Source organism: Peromyscus californicus, unplaced genomic scaffold, assembly GCF_007827085.1.
Source record: "Peromyscus californicus insignis strain IS unplaced genomic scaffold, ASM782708v3 Scaffold_12__1_contigs__length_115047231, whole genome shotgun sequence".
NCBI classification, from domain to species: Eukaryota; Metazoa; Chordata; class Mammalia; order Rodentia; family Cricetidae; genus Peromyscus; species Peromyscus californicus.
The window spans coordinates 85,035,272-85,042,537 of NW_026294413.1; positions in this window are offsets into that span (position 1 = coordinate 85,035,272).

The window sequence follows — 7,266 nt, forward strand, 5'->3', positions numbered from 1 at the left end:
TGCCTTTGCGAGCCTGAGGATTTGAATTCTATTCCACGATGGAACCCATGGGGAAGGAGAAAATCAACTCCTGAAAATAGTCCTCTGACCTCCACAAGCATGCCATGGACTCATACATACCTCTCTCTCCCTCTCCTCTCTCTCTCTCTCTCTCTCTCTCTCTCTCTCTCTCTCTCTCTCTCTCTCTCACACACACACACACACACACACACACACACACACACACACACACACACAGAATAACGAAGGTTTTGTTTTTAAGTGGTTATATTATAAATAATTATATAAATGCCTATATAATGCTCCAGTTTGTCCTTTGCCCCATAGAATCTGAAGGATTGACTGTCTGATCCTTCAAAGAAAAATTTGCAGGCTCTTGGATTACGGAGGAGGGATATACCCTGGCCACCAGAAGCAGATATGGGAGAAAGGTTTCTTCTGTAGGAAGGGATTTTCAGCAGGGGGAAGATTCTGAGTAGCCATATATAACAGAGGTAGGTGAGTGTGTGTGTGTGTGTGTGTGTGTGTGTGTGTGTGTGTGTGTGTGTGTGTGTACAAGTACACATATGTATCTTTATACTGAGATGTCTCCCCACCAACTGTTACCTAGGAAGAAACCCAAGAATTAAGCAAAGTGATTTGGGCAGGATGCCTTTCATTTCATATTCGGATTCAAGGAAAAGACACTTTACAACGTGATTCAGAGCAGAGAGAAGTGGGAACTCTCTAAGCACAGCCAATCAAAATCATTGTCAGAAAAGGGGTTACAGTGGTGTGGAGTGGAGAAACTGAGTGTTCACTTTCAGCCCCCATGTTTAAGTTCAAGGACCTGAAGCTGTCACATGGAAAGACCCCAAACAAGGAGAGTGCTGCCATGGAGCCCACAGTCTATTCACTAGCCATGTGTAAGAGGGTCACCTGTGAGTGAATCACCTCCATATAGCTGAGCTCATACAGAACCTCAAGGAAGAACTGCGTAGCTGAGGCCAGTCAGTCTCCAGCCCCCAGGGAGCACCGTCACAGTAGTTAGTGCTTGAAACTGTGACTGCAGGCCAACAAGCCCTTCCCTTGGAGGGAGTCCGTCTTTGCCATGCAGGACACGGGAGAGCTGTGTAATCCCAGTGGAGCACAGTTCAAAGAAGAGGGGAGTACTTCCCCCTGTCCTCCCCTCTCCTCCCCAGGTACAGTCCAAGTGGGATGCCTGAGCCCAAAGGCAAAATGAGGCCCCAGAAGGGCGTGGGCTTTGATATGCTTTTGAAGGAAGATTGAACGTGGCAGAAGAAGGTAGGGCGTGAAGGGGATGGTGGGAGGAGATGGAGGAGATGGCGGGAAGTGGCTGGGGAGGCTTTCCGAGGCCTCTGCAGTCATCTGGGTACTTTCCACGGGCTCAGGGTCTGCTTCCTTTCCCTATTTCGGCATCTCTGAGACTGAACTGGCACCCACCCTCTCCAGCACTGTCACGGGGTCTGCACTCAAAGGAAGGCAGGTGAGAGATGGAGCTCTAGGCTGGGAGAGCTGTCTCCCGTCACCCAACCAGGCCTGTTCTTCCCATTGCACCAAGCATCCATCCCTGGGAGGACAAATGTGCTGTCCAGATTTATGTCAACTTGACACAAACTATAGTCATCAGAGAGGAAGAAACCTCAATTGAGAAAATACCTCTGTAAGATCGGGCTGTGGGCCAGCCTGTAGAACATTTTCTTAACTGGTGGTTGATCAGTTGGGAGATCCTAGCCCATTGTGGGTGGGGCCACCCCTGGGCTGGTAGTCCTGAGTTCTATAAGAAAGAAGGCTGAGCAAGCCATGGGGAGCAGGCCAGTAAGCAGCATCCCTCTGTGGCTTCTGTCTCCAGCCTCCAGGCTCCTGCCCTGTTTGAATTCCTGTCCTGGCTTTCTTTAATGATGAACTATGATGTGCAAGTATAAGCCAGATAAACCCTTTCTTCTCCAACTTGCTTTTTTGGTCATGGTGTTTCGTCACAGCAATAGGAACCCTAAGACAACAAGCTTTACTCACAAGCAGTTTCGTACATAGAAACAAGAGTTCAAGACTCACATCTGCTGTCTGGAGTGGGCAACTCCAGTCCTTGGCTTCCAGCCTGCAGAGAGTCGCTCATGGCAGGCAATGAGATGAGTCAGCCTCCTGTCACAGTTCTTCATCTCCATCATTCTCTTGTCAAGGACTCATGAACCCATATAGCAGCTGTCATCCTACGTTCTCAACTCCTCTCCACAGCTCCCCACTTGCTGAAGCGGGGAGGTATTCAGACAGGTGTGACAAGAGCCATTGGAGGGTTCTGTAACTATGGAGCATGGCATCACCCCTGCTCTCCTGCCCAGGAGATCTGAGCCTGTCTTTACCCTCGTGGAGCCCCCAGTCTTAGCAGGGAAACTCGCTGCTAACTTGTACATATCCAGAGGAGCTAGGGTGGAAATAAAAACGCACACAGAGCCACATGGTCAAGCAGAGCAGGGACTAGGGTACCAGGCACGTGACTAAGGGTGGAGTCACTGTCTGTTCAACACATCAGTTTCATGAGGCATTTAGTCTGTTGTATTTACTGTTTCCCTGGTGTCTAAAATAGAACCCAGCACAGGGCAGGTGCCTGATAATTGCAGGTTATCCAAATGAAGGACGAAGAGAAGGCTGTCAGGGGAGTTGGATCATTGGGAATGAGTCAGAGGTGAGAGGAACAGCATTCCTGGAGAAGGAACGGTATGTGCGAGTGCTCAGAGGCACGATGGTCCATAGAGCATCTGGAGATGGCAGAAAGCCTGCTCTGCTCCTGGAAGAGGGCAATGACGGTCATGAATCTGGCTTTGGGAATCTTGATCCTTATCTTGAGAACACCGGAGCAGGACACACAGGTGGTAGTTGCTAATTAGTGGCCCTGGGTCTGGTGGGTTTTTTTTTTTCAATTCTATTTATTTTTATTTTATGTCTGAGTGTTTGCCTACATGTGTATATATACAAAACACGCATGCAGTGCCCTCAGAGGCCAGAGGAGGGTTCTGAGTCTTCTGGAACTGGAGTACAGAGGGTTGTGAGCTGCCATGTGGGTGCCAGGAACCGAACCTGGGTCCACGGCATGAGTACCAAGTGCTTCCAGTAGCTCAGTCAGCCCTCCAGCCCCCAGGTTTGGTCTTTGAACAGCTTTATAGAGACACAGTTCCAAGACCACTTAGAGTTTTATTTGGGCTGGGGACATCACAGGGTAAGAGACATCCAGCACGCTCGGTGCCCTGGGTTCACTCCCTAATGTAGGAAAATGTTGAATTCAGTTAATATATTCAGTGCATACATATCAATTTAAGAAAATTTCATTGCCCTAAAATGAATACCCACCCCCATTAGCATGCTTCTACCCCCAAAGCCCGGGGCAAGCACTAATCTACTTTGTGTTCCCAGATTTGCTTGTTTAGGACGTCTTACATGGTCATAGACCGTGTGGTCCTTGGGGGTCAACTCCTTTAGCCTGCTCTCAAGGTTGCCCACACAGTAGCATAAATCTGGATTCCATTTATTTTTGTTGTGAAATAGTGTTCCATTATATAGGTTTATCACATTCTGTTTTCTCACTTGCCAGCTGGGGGACATTGGGATATTTAGATAGGGTACCTGAAAAGATCCTCTGGGTTCAGCAAGAGAGCTCAGAGTGTTGCTAGAGTTTTCCTGCCTGGCCCACAGTCAGGACAAATTTCTGACACCCGCCAGTCCCACAGCCACTCAGACCCGACCAAGTAAACACAGAGACATATTGGTTACAAACTGTATGGCCGTGGCAGGCTTCTTGCTAGCTGTTCTTACAGCTTAAATGAATCCATTTCCATAAATCTATACCTTGCCACGTGGCTTGTGGCTTACCGGTACTTTACATCTTCCTTGTCCTGACGGCGGCTGGCAGTGTCTCTCTCACCCAGCTTCCTGTTCTCTCAATTCTCCTCTCTGTTAGTCCCGCCTATACTTCCTGCCTGGCCACTGGCCAATCAGTGATTTATTTATTGACCAATCAGCAACACATTTAACATACAGACCATCCCACAGCATCAGAGGGTAAAGGTGCTTGTGGTCAAGACTGATGACCTGAGTTCAACTCCTAGAATCCACATCGTGAGGAGGAGGGAACTGATTCCCCCAAGTTGTTCTCCAGCTTCCATTCTCTTGTGTGTGCGCACACACACACACACACACACACACACACACACACACACACACAAAGTAAGCAAACAAACAAACAAACAAATAAGTAAATAAATAAATAAATAGAATGTAATTTTTTTTTTTTTTTTTTTTTTGGTTTTTTCGAGACAGGGTTTCTCTGTGTAGCTTTGCGCCTTTCCTGGAACTCGCTTTGGAGACCAGGCTGGCCTCGAACTCACAGAGATCCGCCTGGCTCTGCCTCCCGAGTGCTGGGATTAAAGGCGTGCGCCACCACCGCCCGGCCGTAATTTTTCTTTTTAAAGATCAATGGGAACAATGGACATTCTCGGGTATTACCAGTGGGAGTCTATCATGGTACAACCATCTAGGGAAAGTTTGGACATTTCTTTTAAAGTTAGACGGATCTATTGTTCTCCCTGCCATCCAACAACAGGGGCTTCCTAAAAGAAACCCATCTGTGTCCATACAAAAGCTGGAGGCAAAAGGCAGTATTATCCACAAGCCCCCCGAACCCCCAAGCAGCCCAGTTGCTCACCACCACCAGGAAAGCAGGTAAACAAACCGAGAAATGGAGCAAAGCTCAGCAAATGGAAACCTGCTCACCAGTGAAAGTCACAGCGGCTGTAGAAGGGCAAGAAGCAATGTGGTGTGTAGAAGTGGGCGTTTATAAATGGGTGTGTGTGTGTGTGTGTGTGTGTGTGTGTGTGTGTGTGTGTGTGTTGGTGTTGTTGTTGCTGATGCGAGGGCCCATTTTTTTTGGTAGTCCTTGCAAACAAGCAAAACTCATTTGTGGAGTGGAAGTCAACAGAGAGGTTGTTGAGGGTACAGGGTGCAAGCTTAAAAGAGGGCGCAGGGCCCCTTCCCCAGTGACAGACACAGTGCCGGCCCGGACTGCCTGATCAGGAGCATGCATTGGTTAAAAAACTCTTCTTTTAAGCTTTTCGAATTTCTTGACTATGGATTAGCCCTGAACAAAGGAAGGGGGTGATCCCATGACAGCCCTGAGAAGCTAGGGACGGCAGCAGACCTCCTGCTGTCTCAGTGTGCAGGGGTGCAGCTTGGACTGGGCCGTGGCTGTGGTGGGGAGGAATGATGGACGAAAGGATGCTATGGAGGTTTGGGGACAGTGTGGGCTGGAAGGGAGAGGTGGAGGTCACTCAAGCCTTCCCTCCTGCCACCCATGAAAACCCCAGTCCGGTCCCTTACCGTCATGGCTTCTTGCCAAAGGAAACCAGGCCCTTGCTGCTCTTTTAACAGGAAGGTTTACAGGCTGCCACCTAGGTCAGCATCTTGTGACACAACCTGATTCACAAGAAGAGTGGCCCAGGTGACCTCCATGACATCATCAGAGGGAGGCCTCAAGTTTCCCAGATGTGCCTCCTGCTGGGAGAGCAGCCATGGACCTGCCAGGGCCCCGGGCTAACTGATAGTTGGGGTACCTAGAGCTTGCAAATGGAGCCACTTGGAATCTTTATCTCACCTTGGCATTCTAGAGACAGGCTGTGGCGGGGGAGGGACACCTGACCCTTTTCCCCACCTGCTGGCACAGAAGCCAACATAAACCCAAGAGTCCTGGAAGAGAAGTGGGAAGCCCATGAGGCCTCTGGGGCAGGTCAAGGTGGGGCAGGAGGTGTCGAAGTCCCAGTTCTACCTGCATGCCTCCACAAGTAAGGTGTGCATCCCTGGGGCACAGGCTTCAGGAAAGTCCCAGGTGGGTGTCATCTGTGATGATCTTTCCCATCTCACAGGCTTCCTTACGGGACCTCAGTAATCTGTCCAGGTCTCTGGCCTCCAGCAAAACTCAGTCTTTTTTCATACAATTCCTTGTCTCAAGATGCCCTGGGTTCAGCCCTGAGAACCACAAGTCTTTGAAGGGTAAGATAATGCTCTCCTGAGCCCCCAGCATCTTCTCCCTTCCCACACCACACACTGAATTCTCCTAAGATAAAGGAAGTGTTTGAGGTCTAGTATGAAAATATGGAGAGGACACAGATCTTCAGGGCCGAGTCTGATTCATTCTCTCTCTCTCTCTCTCTCTCTCTCTCTCTCTCTCTCTCTCTCTCTCTCTCTCTCTCTCTCTCTCAAGTAGAGACATTCCCAGGACCCCAGAAGACTCCCCTGTGGCCTTGCCTGACAGCCCCCCACTCATTATTCTGACTTTTGTTAACCACAGGTTAGTTTTATCTATTCTTGTACCTCTCGAGATGGGCACACGGTCCATACACAGGCTGTTTTTCTTCTCTAGATAATGCTTATGGGTGCCATCCATGCTGCTCTATGTCTCAGTAACACATCCTTTCTCCTTGCTGAGTGGTATTCTATTGTGTGGGAGTGACAGTACCATACTGTTCATGGGCATTTGGGCTGAGTCCAGTTTAGGGATCTTGTTAACTTTATGTAGAGCATTTTGTGTGGGAGGCACCGACACGTCTCTTGGCTGTGTGCCTCGGAGTAGAATTTCTGGGCCATACATGAGCACCTTCTCTGGCTCTACTAGATACCGGCTAAGGGTTTTCTATAGTGACTGTACCTATGCGTACTCACACTCATGATGTAGGAAAGTTCCAGCTGTACACATCCCACCAGCATTTGTTCATTCTGGCTGTTGTGCAGGTGTCTAAGGTGACCTCACCGCAGTGGGCCTTTGCCTCATCTGATGACTAAGGATGCTGTGTGCCTTCCTCTCACGTGCTTAGGAGTCACCGGGGTGTTTTTTGTGAGCAGTCATAAAAGACTGCTCAAGTCTTTCCCTGCTGCCGGCGGGCTCTTTACCTTTCTGTTGGATTCACAGAAGTTCTTTATTTACACTAGATAGGCCTTTGGTCAGGTGGATGAGTGTGTCTTGAATATCTCTTCCCTTGTAGCTTCGTTTCTCTCTCTCTCTCTCTCTCTCTCTCTCTCTCTCTCTCTCTCTCTCTCTCTGTTTCTTTATTTCTTTTGGTTTTTTGAGACAGGATTTCACTGTGTACCAGCTCTGGCTGTCCTGGAACTCAATTTGTAGACCAGACTGGCCTCGAACTCACAGAGATCTACCTGCCTCTGCCTCCCAAGTGCTGGGATTAAAGGCATGTGCCACCACCACCTGGCCGTGGCTTCATTTCTTAA